We start from the raw sequence: 21,088 nt of genomic DNA on the forward strand, positions 1-21,088 counted from the left end.
GAAAATATTGGCCAATGTCTTTTTTGTAGATAGAAGAAACTGAAATCAGAGGTGTAAGGAACCATGCAGATGCCATTACAAGATGGCGCCGGTTTCTGGTTTCTTCTTGGTCACAGTTGAAGTAAATAAGCACAGTGCGCATGTTCACTTATGCAAGCGACCTGGTGTGGGCAGATGCTAATGAGGTATCTAGGGAGTAACCAATCACTGGTGGTCACATATCCTTTGGTAACCAATCATTAGTGGACATGCAGTCAAGAACCCTATATAACCCGTGGCCTTTCCTGGTTCGTGGTCTTCGCATCTAGCAGCTTGGCAGTCCCCAATAAAGTGTGTACAGAAGAATCCTGATTGTGGCGTCTTCCTTGCTGGCGAGGTGGGTGCGACAAGTGGTGCCGAAACCCGGGAACAAAGACATCTTGCACCAGTGAAGATCCCTGTTTTTAGGAGGATTCAGAACTGACACACGGGATGGACGGATCCGGACTTTTTTCTGAGAGGTATGCTGCCCTGGGGGGTTGATCCTATTGTTGTGATTTTCTTCTTGCCCTGTGTGCTCATTATAGTTCTTGTTTGTTGTGTTTGTTGTTGCTGTAAGTCAGAGGTAGATAACTCTGCTGGCTGCCCGCTCTTGTACATAAAAGAGACAATCATGGGCAATATTCATTCGGGACCATTACTCCGTGCTTTACAAGGATTGCTAAAAGAGAGAAATCTTAAAATATCAGAGTCAACTTTAAACGGATTTCTGAAGGAAATAGACCGGGCTGCACCCTGGTTTGTAGCTACGGGGTCATTGATGGTACTGTCTTGGGAAAAGTTAGGAAAAGATCTGCAACGGGAGAAAGACAACAATACGCTAAGACCGGGAACTTTGCCTTTGTGGAGGATGGTTAGAGCTTGTCTGGATGATAAGCAGTGTGAAAGGAAAGTGAAAGAGGGCCAGAGGACTTTAGCGGAACATCAGGACAGTATGTCAGAAACAGAAAAAAGGGAACAAAAAGGAAAACAGAATAAAAGGAAAGAACAAAATGTAATGAAGGTTAGTGGTAAAAAGGAAACTAAGCTTAAAGATTTAGAAGGTAATAATTTATATCCTTTATTAAGTGAATTCAAACATTTACATGTGGTAAGCTCATCAAGTTCTGAGACTGCTTCTGTAAGATCTTTTAAATCCTCAGACAGCGAAGGGGAGTTGGACTTGTATGATGAGGCTGTGTTAGAGGAGGAAGCTGCCAAGTATCAGGCTGAGAGATATCGCCCTGACCCACCTGTTGTGCCTTCTGCCCCACCCTTAACAAATAGGGAAGTGCTGTGATACATGGAGGGAACTTCTTTCTGTAAGCCAAAAGAAATAAGAAAAATTCACGATCCAGCTCAGGGCCGATATCATGAGCCCATAGGGCATAAACAGTTAAAGGATCTTGCAGAGTCAGTTAGGACGTATGGGACTAATGCCTCCTTTACTCAGGCTCAGGTAGAGAGACTCACTGCTCATGCAATGACTCCTGCAGATTGGTATAATACAGTGAAAGCCTGCTTAACAATGGGACAATATCTTGATTGGAAATCTATCTATCAAGATGCCTGTGCCACTCAGGCTAGACAAAATGCTGCTAATGGTCGGCCATTTTGGACTTATGAAATGTTGACTGGCCAGGGACAATGGACGGTTAATCAGATGGCCTACCCTGTGGAGGTATATGGACAGATTAACCAGATAGCTGTACGAGCATGGAAAAGCCTGCCCAATAAAGGAGAAGTTACTGGCAACTTAACAAAAATAGTTCAAGGCACAAATGAACCTTTTTCGGATTTTGTGGCAAGAATGATGGAGGCTGCAGGTAGAATTTTTGGAGACCCTGATACTGCTATGCCCCTTATAGAACAGCTTGTTTATGAGCAATGTACAAAGGAGTGTAGAAATGCTATTACACCATGGAAAGGAAAAGGGCTTAATGCCTGGATGAAAGCATGCAGAGAGATAGGAGGTCCTTTGTCTAATGCGGGGATAGCAGCAGCTGTCCTTGCTGCACAAAGGGTTAGAGACATTACTTGCTATAATTGTGGGAAAAGAGGACACATAAAAAGGCAGTGTAAGGGCTGGAGAGATGGCGTAGTGGTTAAGCGCTTGCCTGTGAAGCCTAAGGACCCCAGTTCGAAGCTCGGTTCCCCAGGTCCCACGTTAGCCAGATGCACAAGGGGGTGCACGCGTCTGGAGTTCGTTTGCAGAGGCTGGAAGCCCTGGTGAGCCCATTCTCTCTCTCTCTCTCTACCTGTCTTTCTCTCTGTGTCTGTCACTCTCAAATAAATAAATAAAAATTAAAAAAAAAGGCAGTGTAAGAGTCAGATTTCAGGAAGTCAAGACAGAGTTAATGTACAGAAGAAAGTTCCTGGGATGTGTCCACGTTGTGGGAAGGGTAAACATTGGGCCAATGAGTGTAGGTCAGTTAAAGATATTAAGGGGAGAGTGCTCACAAATGATTCTAATAGCCAGCCAAAAAACGGACAGAGGGGCCCTCGACCCCAGGGCCCTCAAATGTATGGGGCCATGAATGTCGAGCCACCCAAGGTATCCATGAGGCCACCGGGGAGCCACAGAGAGCCACTCCGGGTTCCGCAGGATTGGACCTCTGTGCCACCACCCGAGCAGTATTAACACCACAAATGGGCTGTCAACCAATCCCCTCTGATTTTAAAGGACCCCTGCCCCCTGATACAGTAGACTTGGTGCTAGGACACTTGTCTTCAGCTCTGAAAGGCTTAATTGTTCACCCTGGAGTCATTAATGAGGATTATGAAGGACAAGTAAAAATTCTGTGCTCTTCCCCTAGAGGGATATCTTCTATTTCCTGTGGGGATCGTATTGCTCAACTTTTAGTATTGCCTAGCCTACATGGCTTGTTCCCTCATAAAAAGGATACTAGGGGAACAAAAGGTCTTGGATCCTCAGGAGGAGGATGTGCCTATGTCTCACTGGATCTGGATGAAAGACCAACCTTGGAGTTAATTATTCAAGGAAAAATTTTCTCTGGTATCTTAGATACGGGAGCAGATACTAGTATCATCTCCACCAAATGGTGCCCTTCTAATTGGCCTGTCAATCAGTCTTCACAAACCTTACAAGGGCTGGGATATGAGTCTTCTCCAAGTATAAGTGCTCAGGCTTTAAAATGGAGGGATCATGAAAGACGTGCGGGAGAATTCATACCATATGTACTCCCTTTACCAGTAAATTTGTGGGGACGAGATATTTTACATCAGATGAAGTTTAAATTGACTAATGATTACTCTAGTCAGAGTCAACAAATTATGAGAGATATGGGGTGTGTTCCAGGAAAAGGATTAGGAAAAATGTTACAAGGAAGTCCAGAGCCTGTGACTGTTACTCAAAAATTAGATCGAAAAGGACTGGGTTTTTCCTAGGGGCCATTGAGGATGCTTTGCCCATACCCTGGGTGATGGAGGCACCTGTGTGGGAACCCCAATGGCCTCTCACCTCTGAGAAATTAAGAGCAGCAAAAGAACTTGTGCAGGAACAATTAGAGCAGGGACATTTAGAATCCTCACAATCACCCTGGAATACTCCTATTTTTGTGATCAAGAAAAAGTCAGGAAAATGGAGACTTTTACATGACCTGAGAGCTATTCATACTCAAATGCAAATTATGGGACCTATACAAAAAGGTCTGCCCTTATTGTCAGTTCTGCCAAAACATTGGGAACTTATTATAGTGGATATTAAAGACTGTTTTTTCTCCATCCCTTTGCATCAGAGTGATAGACAAAGATTTGCCTTTACTTTACCATCTGTCAATCATGAGGAACCTGATGCTAGATATCAGTGGAAGGTCCTGCCACAAGGCATGGCCAATAGCCCAACTATGTGTCAATTGTTTGTTTCTCATGCCATTAAGCCAATAAGACAACAATTTCCAAAAATAAAAATTTGCCATTACATGGATGATATTTTATTATGTGGGCAATCTGGAGAGGACCTAAAAGTAGCTTATTTGAGATTAAATGAATCTTTAAAATTAAAAGGTTTAATAATTGTTCCTGAAAAGGTACAAGAAGGAGTAATAGGTAGTTTCTTAGGTACAAAAATATATCCTGATAAAATTACCCCTCAAAAGGTCACAATCCGTAGAGATCATTTAAAAACTTTAAATGATTTTCAAAAATTATTAGGAGACATTAATTGGCTTAGACCTTTTTTGAGGATTTCCACATCTGAGTTAAAACCTTTGTTTCAAATTTTAGAAGGAGAAGCTCATATTACTTCTCCTCGTAATCTTACCCCTGAAGCTACTAAGGTATTAGAAAAAAATAGAAAAGGCTATACAAAGTTCTCAGTTAATTAGAATAACGGAAGATCAACCTTTTTCGCTGTGTATAATACAATCATCCTTGTTACCCACTGCTGTTTTGTGGCAGGATGGACCTCTGTTATGGGTCCATTCTCATTCCTCTCCAGGAAAAGTTATTGGACATTATCCTACATTAGTTGCAGAGCTTGCTTTAAAAGGACTTCAACTAGCCATCACACATTTTGCCAAATTTCCTAAAACAATCATTGTTCCCTATACTACATTTCAAGTTCAAACTCTCTGTGCCACTATTGGTATGTGGGCCATTTTAAGATGCACCTTTTCTGGAGAAATAGATAACCATTATCCTAAACATCCACTATTACACTTTGCTCTCACTCAAGAAATAATTTTCCCTAGGATTACTAGTTCTCAACCTCTTTTAGGAGCTATAGACATTTATACTGATGGATCAAAGACAAGTCTGGGGAGCTATGTTATTGACCAAGTGCCAGTACAATTACAATTTAATTTAACTTCCCCGCAATTGGTGGAATGTGCAGTAGTTGCTTTGGTGTTGCGACAATTTTCAAGACCTATTAATATTATCTCAGACTCCCATTATGTTGTAAATGCTGTTAAACAATTAGAAGTTGCTGGATCTATTAATGCTAAAAGTAAAGTAGCACATATCTTTCATGATATTCAAAATTCTATCAGAAATAGGTGTCATCCCTTTTTTATACAACATATTCGAGCTCACACTCTGTTGCCTGGCCCTATGGCTAGAGCTAATGATTTGGCTGATGTCGCCACAAAACACCTTTTTTGGGTTGCAAACAGGTACGAAGCTACTGTAGATTTTCATAAACTGTATCATGTTCCTGCTCAAACCTTAAGATATAAATTTCAGCTAACTAGAGCTGAAGCTAGAAATATTGTACTCCAATGTCCTAATTGTGCAGAGTTCAGACATACTCCTTGTCTGGGCGTTAATCCTCGAGGCTTTCACCCCTTACATTTGTGGCAAATGGATGTAACTCATATTCCTGCTTTTGGAAAAATGAAATATGTTCATGTCTCTGTGGATACTTACTCTGGTATCATACATGCCACGGCCCTTGCTGGGGAAAAGGTGTCCCATGTCATCACTCATTGCTTGGAGGCCTGGGCTGCTTGGGGAAAACCCTACAGTCTTAAAACAGACAATGGTCCGGCTTATACTTCAAAGACTTTTCAGCAATTTTGTCAACGCTTAGGTGTAGAACACAAGACAGGACTACCTTATAACCCACAAGCACAAGGAATTGTGGAACATGCTCATGGTACACTCAAGACATATTTATCTAAACAAAAAGGGGGAATAGGCCCCACGACGTTGGGACCTAAAGGAACTATTTCCCTAGCTCTTTTTACACTTAATTTTTTAAATTTGGACGTGATGGGTAGGTCAGCAGCAGATAGGCATTGTCTGCCACCATCACCAGTTTCAGAAAAAATAAAATGGAAAGATGTTATATCTAATCAATGGAAGGGCCCGGATCCAGTTTTAATAAGTTCCAGGGGAGCTGTTTGTGTTTTTCCACAGGATCAAGATAATCCCATTTGGGTTCCTGCCAGACTGACACGAGTGGTCAAAGAGAGTCCTGAAAAGGATGAAGATCGTGATTGCTGTGCTGATGATATTACCCCTGTTCAACCTGCCAGGGATATGGACAGAACCCCGTTGGGGAATACTCTCAGTATTCCCAAAACCTCTACCTGTAATGCATGATTTCTATTAATGCGAAATTAAGAGGAGGGTTAATGATTATTAATCAAAGAATTAATTTAGTGCAAGAACAAGTTGATACTTTATGGCAATTGGCACAATTGGGATGTGAATGGAAAATGTCTGGATTATGTATAACCTCTGTTCAATATCATAATTTCACTTATGCTGCAAATCTGTCACGCCAACTATCACATTATTTGCTTACTAACTGGACTACTGAATTTGATCAATCTGTACGAGAACTTCGACTTGCTATTACCCATGTGAATTCGACACGAGTGGACTTGTCTTTGGCTACGGGATTATCGGACTAGATACAGAAAGCTACCCTCTATTTGAAGGAATGGGCTGGAATGGGTTCCATGATGCTGTTGATGATCGCTGCTACAGTCGGATGTCTTTGGTGTTTCTGTAAGATGCAAAGTCAAAGACTCAGAGACAATGCCATGCTAGTGCAAGCATTTGCTGCACTGGAAACAGGACATTCACCTAATGCTTGGTTGATAACTCTGAAACAATAATGAGCTGAGGCCGAGGATTGGTGTTTACCCTGGGCCTCTTTGGTAATTGCCTGATGTGCCTTTGCGTAATTTTACAATTGCTTGACCTGTACTTTTCTCTCCTCTGTTAAGCTGTCTTGTGGCCTTTGCACCCTGAGAGCTTGTTCTCATTGCACCAGGTTAGGCATAAGACTTCTAGTTTTATTTCACACTCAGCCTTTGCACATCCCTGAGGAATAACTCATTGCACGGGATAAGGTGAGTTGTGAGTTTTCCAAGGCCTTATAACCTTGATCGCCTGTTGCCAGAAGTGGGAAAGGCTAGATCGGTGATTTGGTCTCTTGGTGTCTAGATAATAAAAAAGGGGGAGATGTAAGGAGCCGTGCAGACGCCATTACAAGATGGCGCAGGTTTCTGGTTTCTTCTTGGTCACAGTTGAAGTAAATAAGCACAGTGCGCATGTTCACTTACGCAAGCGACCTGGTGTGGGCAGATGCTAATGAGGTATCCAGGTAGTAACCAATCACTGTCGGTCACATATCCTTTGGTAACCAATCATTAGTGGACATGCAGTCAAGAACCCTATATAACCCGTGGCCTTTCCTGGTTCGAGGTCTTCGCATCTAGCAGCTTGGCAGTCCCCAATAAAGTGTGTACAGAAGAATCCTGATTGTGGCGTCTTCCTTGCTGGTAAGGTGGGCGCAACACAGAGGTGTCTTTGCTAGATTTGGCTCAGTAAAGGAAGTGAAGATAGTCAATGACAGATATGGTTTGGCCAAAGGGTGAGTAAGGAAAACATGCTCACTATAAATTCTTCAAATCCTGAACTCCTACAGGGTCAGAGAGCATACTGCTACTCAAACTGGCATTTGAATCTTTGGTATGAAATGTATTGCTTTGTTAATATATTTTGTGGATAAAAGTTAGTCAACTTTTGGGCTGATGAATTGGCTGAGAGGTTTAATGGCCTAAGACATTTGCCTGAGAAGCCTAAGGACCCTGGTTCAATTCCCCAGGACACAGGTAAGCCAGAAGCACAAGGGGGTACATGCATCTGGAGTTCACTAGCAGTGGCTAAAGGCCATGGTGCATCCATTCTCTCTCTCTCTTTCTCTCTCTCTCTCCCTCTCTCAGATAAATAAATAAATAAAATCTTTATTAAAAAATTTAACTTTAGGGTCCTTTATGTATAGAATCATGTCATCTGCAAATAATGATAACTTGATCTCTTCCTTTCCAATTTGTATTCCTTTTATGTGTGTCTCTTGCCTTATTGCTATGGCTAAGACTTCCAAAACTATATTAAATAAAAGTGGGGACAGTGGACACCCTTGTCTTGTTCATGATTTTAGTGGGAAAGCTTCCAGTTTTTCCCCATTTAGTAATATGTTGGCTGTAGGCTTGTCATAAATAGCCTTTATTATATTGAGATAGACTCTACTAGCAAACTGTTAGAGCTGATCAAAACCTACAGCCAAGTAGCAGGATACAAAATAAATACACAGAAATCAGTAGCCTTCATATATGCTAATAACAAACACACAGAGGATGAAATCAGAGAATCACTCCCATTCACAATTGCATCAAAAGAAATAAATTACCTTGGAAAAAACTTAACAAAAGAAGTAAAGAATCTCTACAATGAGAACTTTAAAACACCCAAACGAGAAATTGCAGAGGACACTAGAAAGTGGAGAAACATCCCTTGTTCCTGGATTGGAAGAATCAATATTGTGAAAATGGCAATCTTACCTAAAGCAATCTACACATTTAATGCAATCCCTAACAAAATTTCAAAGGCATTCTTCATGGAAATAGAAAAAACAATCCAAATATTCATTTGGAATCACAAAAAACCTCAAATATCTAAAATAATACTGAGCAACAAAAATAAGGCTGGTGGTATCACCATACCTGATTTTAACCTATAATACAGAGCCATAGTAACAAAAACAGCATGGTACTGGCACAAAAACAGACATGTAGATCAGTGGAACAGAATAGAGGACCCAGATATAAGCCCAAGTAGCTATAGCCACCTGATATTCGATAAAAATGCTAAAAATACTCATTGGAGAAAAGACAGCCTCTTCAGCAAATGGTGTTTTGAAAACTGGATATATATAAGCAGAAGGATGAAAATAGATTCTGCTCTCTCACCATGCACAAGAATTAAGTCCAAATGGATTAAAGAACTTAACATCAGACCTGAAACTCTGAAACTGCTAGAGGAAAAAGTAGGGGAAACCCTTCAACATATTGGTCTTGGCAAAGACTTTCTGAATACAACCCCAATTGCTCAGGTAATAAAACCACAGATTAATCACTGGGACCTCATGAAATTACAAAGATTTTGCACTGCAAAGGACACAGTGAAAAAAGCAAAGAGGCAACCTACAGATTGGGAAAAAAATCTTCGCCAGCTATATATCTGATAGAGGATTAATATCTAGGATATACAAAGAACTCAAAAAGTTAAATAATAAGGAATCAAACAAGCCAATCAAAAAATGGGCTATGGAGCTAAATAGAGCATTCTCAAAGGAAGAAATACGAATGGCATATAAGCATCTAAAAAAAAATGTTCTACATCACTAGTCATCAGGGAAATGCAGATTAAAACTACATTGAGATTCCATCTCACTCCTGTCAGATAGGCTACCATCATGAAAACAAATCATCATAAACCTTGGCAGGGATGTGGAAAAAGAGCAACCCTTCTACACTGCTGGTGTGAATGCAATCTGCTCCAGCCATTGTGGAAATCAGTGTGGAGGTTCCTAAAACAGCTAAAGATTGATCTACCATACGACCCAGCTATAGCACTCCTAGGCATATATGCTAAGGACTCATCTCATTTCCTTAGAAGTACGTGCTCAACCATATGTATTGCTGCTCAATTTATAATAGCTGGGAAATGGAACCAGCCTAAATGTCCCTCAACTGATGAGTGGATAATGAAGATGTGGCACATTTATACAATGGAGTTCTACTCAGTGGTAAAGAAAAATGAAGTTACGAAATTTGCAGAAAAATGGATGGACCTGGAAAGGATTTTACCATGTGAGGTAACCCAGGCCCAGAAAGCCAAGCGCCACATGTTTTCTCTCATATGTGGTCCTAGCTACAGATGATTGGGCTTCTGCGTGAGAATGAAAATACTTAGTAGCAGAGGCCAGTAAGTTAAAAAGGAGACATAAAGACATAAAGGAAGAGAAAGGAAGGGAGGAGGGTACTTAATGGGTGGATATTGTATATATGTAAGTACAATGATTGAGATGGGGAGGTAATATGATGGATAATGGAATTTGAAAGGGGAAAGTTTCAGGGGGGTGGGAGGGAACTACCATGGGATATTTTTTTTATAATCATGGAAAATGTTATTAAAAATTTAAAAATTAAAAAAATTTTTTTAAAAAGTGTTAACTTTTATTTAACTGCCTTCCTAATTGGCATTTCAAGATTTCCCAAATTTATTTTGATGAAACAAGTAGATTATAAAGATTTTTTTCCTACATTACATGTAACTTAAATTTTAGCTGTCTTGCTTTTGAAATAAGTTAGATTCAGCTTAGGTATTCATGATAATGACTGAGGCTCTCATGCTATCTTAGTCTTAGCACATTCTGACATAGATTAGGTTAAGAAAACAATGCAGTGTCATATACAGAGGATCTACTCATGTAGATCTTAACTATCACAGTATATTCATCCTTTGTTATCACTTCCATTATTTCATAGAATCCTACATTCTTTAAACCATGTGCTATGTGATGGTGATTTTAAATTTCATTTATTTGCTTTTCTAGCTATGGATTTGTGTCATTTTACAACAAAGTGGATGTGCAGAAGATAGTAGAAGTAAGTAATAGTCTTTTGGAGAACTCACCTTATTTAACTGATTGATGCAATATTTGTAGACTTGCATCCTGAATATGTGCAGTGTTGCATAAAATACAGAGAAAATATTGATGCAGTTAGGTTCGCATTGCTGGCAGAAATTACCCAACCAAGAGCAGTTTTTGTGAAAAAAAAAAGATTTCTTTTGACTTACAGGCTTAAGGGGAAGCCCCATGATGGCAGGGGAAATGATGGCATCATCAGACATCACCCCTTTGCCAACATAAGGTGGAAAATAGCAACAGGAGAGTGTGCCAAACACTTGCAAGAGGACATGGCTATAATACCCATAAACCCACTTCCAACAGTACAGTGCTTTTAGGAGGGGTTATTTCCCAAATCTTAGTCAGCTGGGAACCTAGCATTCGGAACATAGGTTTATGGGAACACCTTAATCAAACCACCATAAATTGACTTCTGTTTGTTTAAAATGAAAGCTTGAGCAGTTTATCTTACTTGTCATAACCTGCTTATTTGGAATCCGCTAGTTTCAAGAACTAAAGACTATTATTAGAGGTAGTACAAATTCCACTTAGTACTTCTTGATATTTTGATACAGGGTAAGTAAAGTAGTTTTTATGATAACAGTTTGATTTGAGGCAGTTATAGCCCTTTTCTGATAACAGGAACTTGGAGAGAAATTTGGAGCAAGACTTAAAACTGTAGGTTTGCTTTTAGTCACAGATAATGTCTCATTGTAAAAAGCTGAAACTGGGCCCTGCAATCAGGAAACAAAATTTACGTGAGTTAAAGAAAATGCTCTTATTGAAACTTCTTAGATTTTCAAAGAACTATAAATGGGTTTTCTTCTTTTCTACTTTTTAAAAAGGTGCTCATCATGCGCAGCCATGTCCTTTGATATGCAGTCCTCCTCCGCCACAATTGCAGAGTGTTTGGAGTAGTCCAAACACTGAAAATTACATGCAGCCTTCAGCCATGTCGAATCATCCTATTACTCAGTATGTTCAGGTAAGAATTGCCTCTACTCCTGTTCATTGACTGATTGTAGTCATCATGCCCTCTGAAATTATACCCACAATTTCTGTAATAAATAGTATGTATTTAAATTATGTTTCTCTTGTATCTCTCTCTCTCTCTCTCTCTCTCTCTCTCTCTCTCTCTCTCTCTCTCTCTCTCTGTGTGTGTGTGTGTGTGTGTGTGTGTGTGTGTGTGTGTGTCGCAAATACAACAAAATGAAGGGTGGTTGTTTATTATTTTTTGTTACTTTTTATTTATTTATTTGAGAGTGACAGAGAGAGAAAGAGGCAGATAGAGAGAGAGAGGATAGGCACACCAGGGCCTCCAGCCACTGTAAATGAACTCCAGACGTGTGCACCCCCTTGTGCATCTGGCTAACATGGGTCCTGGGGAATCAAGCCTCGAACCAGGGTCCTTAGGCTTCACAGGCAAGCGCTTAACCACTAAGCCATCTCTCCAGCCACAAGGGTGGGTATTTTGGCTCATAGTTTTTGAGTGTTTATCATGGTGGTGAAATCATGGCAGCAGGTGGACAAGGCATCTGGTCACGTTGCAGCTACAGTTAAGAAACAGAAAAGGATAAATGCTCTTTTGCTCACTTTCTTCTTGTTAAGGTCAGAAGCCTTGCCCATGAAATGTTGTCACCTCTGTTTAGGGCAAGTGTTCCTAACTAAATAAACCCAATCTAGAAACTCCTTCACAGACATGCCCAGAGATTCATCTTCTTCTAGGTGACTAGATCTTGTAAGCTGGCAAACAGTATTAGCCATCCCAATTCTACCCCTTGTCAATTTGACACTCCAACATACCACTTTTAAGCCACAACCTTCTACATTTATTACATAGGCTCATGGTAGTGTTGATACAAAATGCAATTCAGGGGCTGGAGTAACATCTCAGCTTAGCAGTTAAGACAGTTGCCTCTAAAAGCCCTAAACAACTTGAGTTCAGTTCCCCAGTACCCACATAAAGCCAGATGCACAAAGTGGTGCATGTGTCCAGAATTCATTTGCAGCAGCTAGAAAACCTAGCAGGCTCATTCTCATTTATTCATATTCTCTTTCCTTCCCATCCTCCCTCCCTCTTTCCCCTTACAAATACATAAAAACATTTTAAAATGCATTCTGTCCAAACTCAAATGTCCTCATAGTCTTTAACATTTCCAACACTGAATGTGTAAGGGCAGACTCAGGCAACCTCTTAACTGTGAAAGCTCTACAACATTCAAAGCCAGGTAATGTAGTTTCACCATACCATAGCATAAACATTCTCATTCCAAAAGGGAAGAATAGGTCATAGCAAGGAAAGATTGGACTAAAGCAACTGAAAACCCAGAAGTGCAAACACCTAATCCCTTGGTTCCATGTTGGGCATCTAGGGCTCTTCATGGAAACATCTTTGATCCAAGGGGTTTGTTAACCCCACACACCCAATTCTGCCATCCACAGCCTGTACAACTTTGCCCTTGGGTCTGACTCTATGCCTGCAGCTTTCCTTGGACATCCTACACTCCTTGTGTCTCCTCAACATCATGAAATCACTATTGCAACTTAGGCTTCACCTCCACAGAATGGATTCAAGCAATGACTGCTCAGGGACTTCTTGCCCCACATTGCTGGACTTGAGTACTTTCTGAGAAAGTTTGGTATAAGCTTCCACAACCCCCTAATTCTTGTGTCTGTCATATCACATAGATGGCACTGACAAATTGTGCTTCTAACCTCAGATGTAATCTTGTACTTCTAGGTGCCTTCTAGGCTGACCATTGGGAAACAGGTTGTTTTCAAGCAGGTAATGCTGTTAGTGGTGTGATGACATATATTGATTGTCAAGTTGTGTGGACCTAAAGTCACCTAGGAAACAAGCCTCTACATATGACTGAGGGAATGTCTTCCTTAGGATAATTGAGGTGGGAAGATCCACCTTAATTGGGTAGCCCCATTCCATGAGCTTGCATCATGTACTGTATAAAAGGAAGAATGCTGGCTTTGTGCTCCTTCACCCTTACTGTAGTGGACTGAATGTGCTTCAACTTCCTGATGCCATGCTTTCCCCACCCTCATGGATTATAACATTTCACTGCAAACTGAAATAAACCCACGTTCCCTTAAACTGGCTATCTGACATGTATTTTCCCCAGCAGCACCATTCTAGGGCTTTTCTAGCCCAAGTTCCAAATTTCTCTGTTGTTCTTGCAAGTAAAAGCTGCATGGTTGAGTTTATCACAGTAATGCACCACTTCTCCATAGCAGTTTATCTATATTACTTGTTGAGGTTACAAAATTTCTGAAAAGACAAAATTAGGGCATTAGGGTTTATTTTAGCTCATGGTTTAAGAAGTCCATTTAGGGCAGGGAGGCAGGGATGATGGCAGGCGTGAGGAATGGCTGCTCACATTGTGTCCATAGTCAGGAGAAAAAACAGCAGCTCCTTTTCTACTGCCTGAAGACAGCTTTGTCCCCTTAGCTTATTCTTCCCTACAGTTATCCCTCCCAGCTCATTTTTATTTGCAGTGATTTCCAAGCGGCTCCTGACTGATGGATTCATTTTAGTTTGGGGATGTATAGAATCATGATGTACTTATCTCTGAACTGTAAGCTTCTGGCATTTAGGATTTCTGATTTGATTAATACTGAAAGAGGAACTTGGATATGCATATTATGGATGTTGGCACAAAATAACATTTTTTGATTCATTTTACAATCTTCAGTTGAAAGAATTTTTCCAGAAAAGAAAATAGTAGTGAAATAGTTTTATAATAACTTACTTATATTTACTGTATACCTGGAATGTAGGTATCTTCTATTTTGCTTTTTTTCTTTCTTTCGCTCTAATATGACTAGGAAACAAAACACCCAACTGATTTCTATGAAATGTGAATCATTTCTGATTTTACATAGTCAATATGCTACTAGAGACATGTTGTCACTTAATAGGTGCTGAGGTATGTATGATATTACTTATTGTCCCTTTAGCAGTTTTGATTGTTACAAAGCCATGAAGACTGTAGGAGTACTACAGTTTTTACATTAATGTTACCAAGCAGTGTGTACTGTCTAGAAGTGTTTGCATAAAGAAGCAGCAGTTGTATTAATTTAAACTGGATTTCAGTCAGCTTCATGTTGCTAGAATGAGCATCCAAACCAGATACAGTTTATAGGCTGAAAGGTTTATTTCATTCAGTGTACAGATCCAAAGAGCAGTTCCATCAATGGCAGAAAAATTGGGCCTCATTTTACAGGCCCAAGCAGAGAGAAACTGCAAGCAGCCTGTGCCACCACAAAGAAGCAAAAATAGATAGCAAATAATAGGGTCCCAGACAGAGTTTATATTTCTTTTTGTAACCTTTACACTGGAGTCAGATCTGCCAACACCCAAACACACCTTGGGCTGGACCCTAGGATCCAGCTCAAGTGACACTTCTTCTAGCCAGGCAGCTAGAAAACCAAGTTTTAGTAAACTTTTGACATACTTCCAACCTACCACCTTCTGCTCCCACCCCCAAATAGGCTCAGGACCATATCATATTACAAATTGTATTTAGTACAACTTCAATTGTCTCCATAATAGTTATCAGTTAATAAATTGTTCCAAAGTCCCAAGTCTCATTCGATATTCAAGACTGTCTCTTAAGAGTAAGTACTGTAAAATAAAACAAGTTACATACTTTCAACAAATAGACTGGACCAACATATAATCAGTAACCATTAGACAAGCATCTGCATTTCAAGTCCATTATCAATACCCAGGGATGAGTCACTATTTTATTAGTTCTGCTCCAGCTGAGCTGAGTAGCCAGGTAAATATTCCATCCTGAGACAACAGCACTGCAGAGTAGCCCTTGCACAGTCCTAGCATATAGCTGAACATCTTTGGGTCTCCATTGCAAACCATGGTGCATCTTCCAGTGGCCTCACAGGACTCTATTCAGAAACTTCATGCCCTGCCTCAGATGCCACATCTCAGCAACAGCTCCTGGAACCATGTGTACTTTATGGCCCAGTCCAGGCATTGTTCATGCTTCTGAAAGCAATATCAGTGTGCAGGACACAGCTATGTTGTTAATCCAGGGAAGAAATAAATTGTGACCTTTGAGTCATCTCCTTTCAAAAGAGTTAACATTCCTACCTCCTTTCTGTTTTGAATCACTTCTGCCATTCTTCCAATTGTTTCAATAGTTGGGTCATCTTCCTCAAGATTGTGAATGTGTTTGATAATAGCAGCTTCAGTAACCTAAAATGAGTCTCTGTGACTGTAATTTTAAATGTTAATTTCTCTAATTTTAAATTGTGTATCTCTCAGTTCTGTATCTTCCACCAAGTACATCAGTCCATTACCTTTACTAATCCAACCTTGATCAAAAACTCTTTGGTCATGGGGAGCAGAATGCTGCCAGCCCTTATGTCAGTAGCCCAGTTCAGCATATTAATTTGCAGGGTCTACTTCCTTTAGTAAATTCATAAGCAAAGCCTCCAAATGCAATTCTCTCTTCATTTAGAATTTTCAAACTCTCACCAGAAGAGTCTACAAAACTTGGCTTACCCCTCTGGAAGCCATCTGCACTGCAAGTACCAAGTTCTGTCCCATTCCTCCAGCACAGAAATTCCAAAAGAACAAAATCCACATAGTCAAGAGGTATCTCAGCAAAGACCCCACTTTTCAGTACCAAGTTTTCTGTCTCAGCTTCATGTTTCTGGGATGAACATCCAAAGCAGACAGTTTATAGGAGGGATACTGGAAAGCCAAGTGCTAATGAAGCACCTGACTCTGTGAGTGGACATGCAAACTACCACAACTTACATGGAAATATGTTCTTACACACCTTAATTTATTAGAGAGTATAAGATGAACTCCTAATGAAGGTAAATATAGAAGGTAAATGGAAGCTTGGGAAATAAGTCTAATGTTGTGATTTTCCCTTCATCCTGTACCGACAAACCTAACATTTGACAGAATATTTTCTTCATGGAAGCATCCATTTAAAATCCTACCTTACTTGATTATAGAAAAACATAAATATTCCTCCATTTTCTAAAACAAATTTACTTCATTAATCAGTCCATAAATTTTGTTCTAAGGCATATTCTCCTTACCAAAGTTCACCAGTTCAGGTGACCACTGGATACCAGCTACCTGTTTATAAGTTATCAGGTAATTTTTTAAGGGAAGGGAAAACAACTTACTTTGGAATATTATTGTGGCCTTTATGCTTATAAATTTGTCATAGTGTACTTGTTAAATAAAGTGTACCTAAAATTCAAAGAAAAATATACTTAGTCTAGAATTCAGATCTCTGTACTATTTAGACATAAAGGAATATTTTTAACTAGGTAACAACTTTGACTAGGACTGTCTTATAGACCCAAGGGAAAGTTCCATCAATGGCAGATTAAAAACCCAAGACCATCTCTCTAACAGGATTAAAAATACCAATCTATTGCAACAGGTTTCAAACCACTACCTTTTAATTTTATTGAATGCTGGGTCATAATAAAGAGGAGAGAGGGTTCTATATGGAAGTAGCAAGAAAAAAATAACTGATATTAGACACATAAAGTACTTCTGTCCTCCATTCTGTTTTGTCATCATAACAGATTAAAGCATCCAGAATGATAAATACTTCAACATTGTCTTATCTCCTATCTTTGTAAAAATATATAGGTATATTTAAATTTCTGTCACTTTTTGTTTAAGATTGCACTGTAGTGGCCTGCTGGGGAAGAAAGAAGTTATTTATACCTCCAGTAAAATGAATTAAACAAATATATATACACTTCCTATTCATAATTTAAAAGTATTTTCTTGGCCAAGTGTGGTATCACATGTCTTTAACCACAGCACTTGGAAGCTGAGACAGGAGGATTACTATGAGTACAAAGACAGCCTGAGACTACATAGTGAATTCCAGGTCAGCCTGGTTCAGAGTGAGACCCCACTTCAAAAAATATTTTCTTATTTATTTTGCAACCCTGTGTATGTCTACAAATATTGCAAATTCCCTTTTTAATATCATTTGTCATACTCGTAATTTTTGTTACCATAGTTATACACTTACATGTTAAAATAGTTATACACTTACATGAAAAAAACTGCTTTAGAGTTCTTATGTACTCCTTTCTACATATTACAGTTTATTTTGCTCAAATTTTTCTGATTCTGATGTTGATATATACAATAATTTGTTTATATATACAAGACATTTTAATTAATTAATTTATTTTTATTAACAACTTCCATGATTGCAAACAATATCCAATGGTAATGTCCTCCCTTTCCCCACTTTCCCCTTTGAAATTCCATTCTCCATCATATCCCCTCCCTCTTTCAATCAGTCTCCCTTTTATTTTGACGTCATGATCATTTCCTCTTATTATGATGGTCTTTTGTAGATAGTGTCAGGCACTATGAGGTCATGGATATCCAGGCCATTTTGTATCTGGAGCAGAACGTTGTAAGGAGGCCTACCCTTCCTTTGGCTCTTACATTCTTTCCGCCACCTCTTCTGCAATGGACCCTGAGCCTTGGAAGTTGTGATAGAGATATTTCAGTGCTGAGCACTTCGCTGTCACTTCTCCCCAACACCATGATGCCTTCTGAGTCATCCCAAGGTCACTGCCATCTGAAAAGAGAAGGTTCTCTCCCAAAAGTGAGAACAGCATTAATACATGGGTATGAACATTAAAAGAAGTGCTCACTGGGGAGTTTGATGAGCATAGTATAAACACCTAGCCAAACAGCAGCAGACGTTAAACCCCTAGGGTATAACTACCCCTGTTTTAGGTTTTTAGTTTCATGGATGTATTCCTTCCCATGGAGCCTCTAGTACAATTAGAAGGAAGTTGGTTTCCACAATGACAGATGTGCCACTATTGCACCCGTTGGCTCATTTGGCCTGGCTGGCAAAATATAAGGCTTGCAGTGTCCACGGTTTGTTATCTCCACTGGTGATTTCTCTCTCTCCCATTGAACTGTATGCAGTATGGCTTTTTCTACCTTTCTGTCACATGATCTACATGGAGGATGTTATCAGCTCAGTTCCAGCAGGACTTCTCAGTGGCCTTGCAGCCCAAGTATGTGTAGTCTTCAGCAATAGGGTCTTACTATCAATTCCTGGTGGGAAACCAAGGGCCTCGGCAATGGCCTTTAATGTTTTGAGGCATCAGGGGCCTCCCTGGCCAACAAATCACTAGAAGGTATCCCATCCCTGCCTCTGAAACTTTTCTAGTAACAATCTATGGCTCCTGGGTGATCCATTGTCCAAAAATGTAGGTTTTCATATGATTTATTTACATCCTTTTGGACTGTGAATAGCCCTCCCTCCACCTTTCCTTTACTCAATCTCTTCCCCTGATGTCACTTGGACCTTTTCACCCCCATTAATCTATTCTTCTACTTACATATATACAATATCATCCTATTAAGTACCCCATCCCTTCCTTTCTCTTCCCTTTATATCTCTTTTCTAGCATACTGGTCTTTGCTACTGAGATTTCTTCCAATGCATACAGAAAGTCCAGTCATCTGTAGCTAGGATCCACATATGAGAGAGAACTTGCAATGTTTGGCTTTCTGGGACAAACTTTTTTTTTTTTTTAAGCGAGCTCTACTGAATTTCAGCTATTGAGTTTAAATATGTCTCATTTTTTTTTCTTTTCACAATTTTTATTAACATTTTCCATGATTATAAAAAATATCCCATGGTAATACCCTCCACCCCCGCACTTTCCTCTTTGAAATTCCATTCTCCATCATATTACCTCCCCATCTCAATCATTCTACTTATATATATACAATACCAACCTATTAAGTACCCTCATCCCTTCCTTTCACTTCCTTTTATGTCTCCTTTTTAACTCACTGGCCTCTGCTACTAAGGAATTTCCTTCTCACACAGAGGTCCAATCATCTGTAGCTAGGATCCACATATGAGAGAGAACATGTGGCACTTGACTTTCTGGGCCTGGCTTACCTCACTTAGTATAATCCTTTCCAGATCCATCCATTTTTCTGCAAATTTCATAACTTCATTTTTCTTTGCCGCTGAGTGGAATTCCATTGTATAAATGTGCCACATCTTCATTATCCACTCATCAGTTGAGGATCATATAGGCTGGTTCCATTTCCCAGCTATTAAAAATTGAGCAGCAATAAACATGGTTGAGCATGTACTTCTAAGGAAATGAGATGAGTCCTTAGGATATATGCCTAGGAGTGCTATAGCTGGGTCATATGGTAGATCAATCTTTAGCTGTTTTAGGAACCTCCACACTGATTTCCACAATGGCTGGACCAGATTGCATTCCCACCAGCAGTGTAGAAGGGTTGCTCTTTTTCAACATCCCTGCCAACATTTATGATCATTTGTTTTCATGATGGTAGCCTATCTCACAGGAGTGAGGTGGAATCTCAATGTAGTTTTAATCTGCATTTCCCTGATGACTAGTGGCGTAGAACATTTTTAGATGCTATATGCCATTCATATTTCTTCCTTTGAGAATGCTCTATTTAGCTCCATAGCCCATTTTTTTTGATTGGCTTGTTTGATTCCTTATTATTTAACTTTTTGAGTTCTTTGTATATCCTAGATATTAATCCTCTATCAGATATATAGCTGGCGAAGATTTTTTCCCATTCTGTAGGTTGCCTCTTTGCTTTTTTCACTGTGTCCTTTGCAGTGCAGAATCTTTGTAATTTCATGAGGTCCCAGTGATTAATCTGTGGTTTTATTACCTGAGCAATTGGTGTTGTATTCAGAAAGTCTTTGCCAAGACCAATATGTTGAAGGGTTTCCCCTACTTTTTCCTCTTGCAGTTTCAGAGATTCAGGTCTGATGTTAAGTTCTTTAATCCATTTGGACTTAATTCTTGTGCATGGAGAGATAAAAGAATCTATTTTAATCCTTCTATAGATATATATACCCAGTTTTCCCAACACCATTTGCTGAAGAGGCTGTATTTTCTCCAATGAGTATTTTTGGCATTTTATCGAATATCACGTGGCTATAGCTACCTGGACTTACATCTGGGTCCTCTATTCTGTTCCACTGATCTACATGTCTGTTTTTGTGCCAGTACCATGCTGTTTTTGTTACTATGGCTCTGTATTATAGGTTGAAATCAGGTATGGTGATACCACCAGCCTTATTTTTGTTGCTCAGTATTATTTTAGATATTTGAGGTTTTTTGTGATTCCAAATGAATGTTTGGATTTTTTTTTTCTATTTCCATGAAGAATGCCTTGGAATATATTTTTTTAATTTTTTTTGTTCATTTGTATTTATGTATTTGAGAGTGACAGAGAGAGAAAGAGGCAGATAGAGAGAGAGAAAGAATGGGCATGCCAGGGCTTCCAGCCACTGCAAACGAACTCCACATGCATGCGCCCTCTTGTGCATCTGGCTAACGTGGGTCCTGGAGAACCGAGCCTAGAACCAGGGTCCTTTGGCTTCACAGGCAAGTGCTTAACCGCTAAGCCATTTCTCCAGCCCTGCCTTGGAATTTTGATAGGGATTGCATTAAATGTGTAGATTGCTTTTTGTAAGATTGCCATTTTCACAGTATTGATTCCTCCCATCCAGGAACAAGTGATGTTTCTGCACATTCTAGTGTCTTCTGCAATTTCTTGCT

The sequence above is a fragment of the Jaculus jaculus genome, chromosome X (genome assembly GCF_020740685.1).
Source record: "Jaculus jaculus isolate mJacJac1 chromosome X, mJacJac1.mat.Y.cur, whole genome shotgun sequence".
Classification (NCBI taxonomy): Eukaryota; Metazoa; Chordata; class Mammalia; order Rodentia; family Dipodidae; genus Jaculus; species Jaculus jaculus.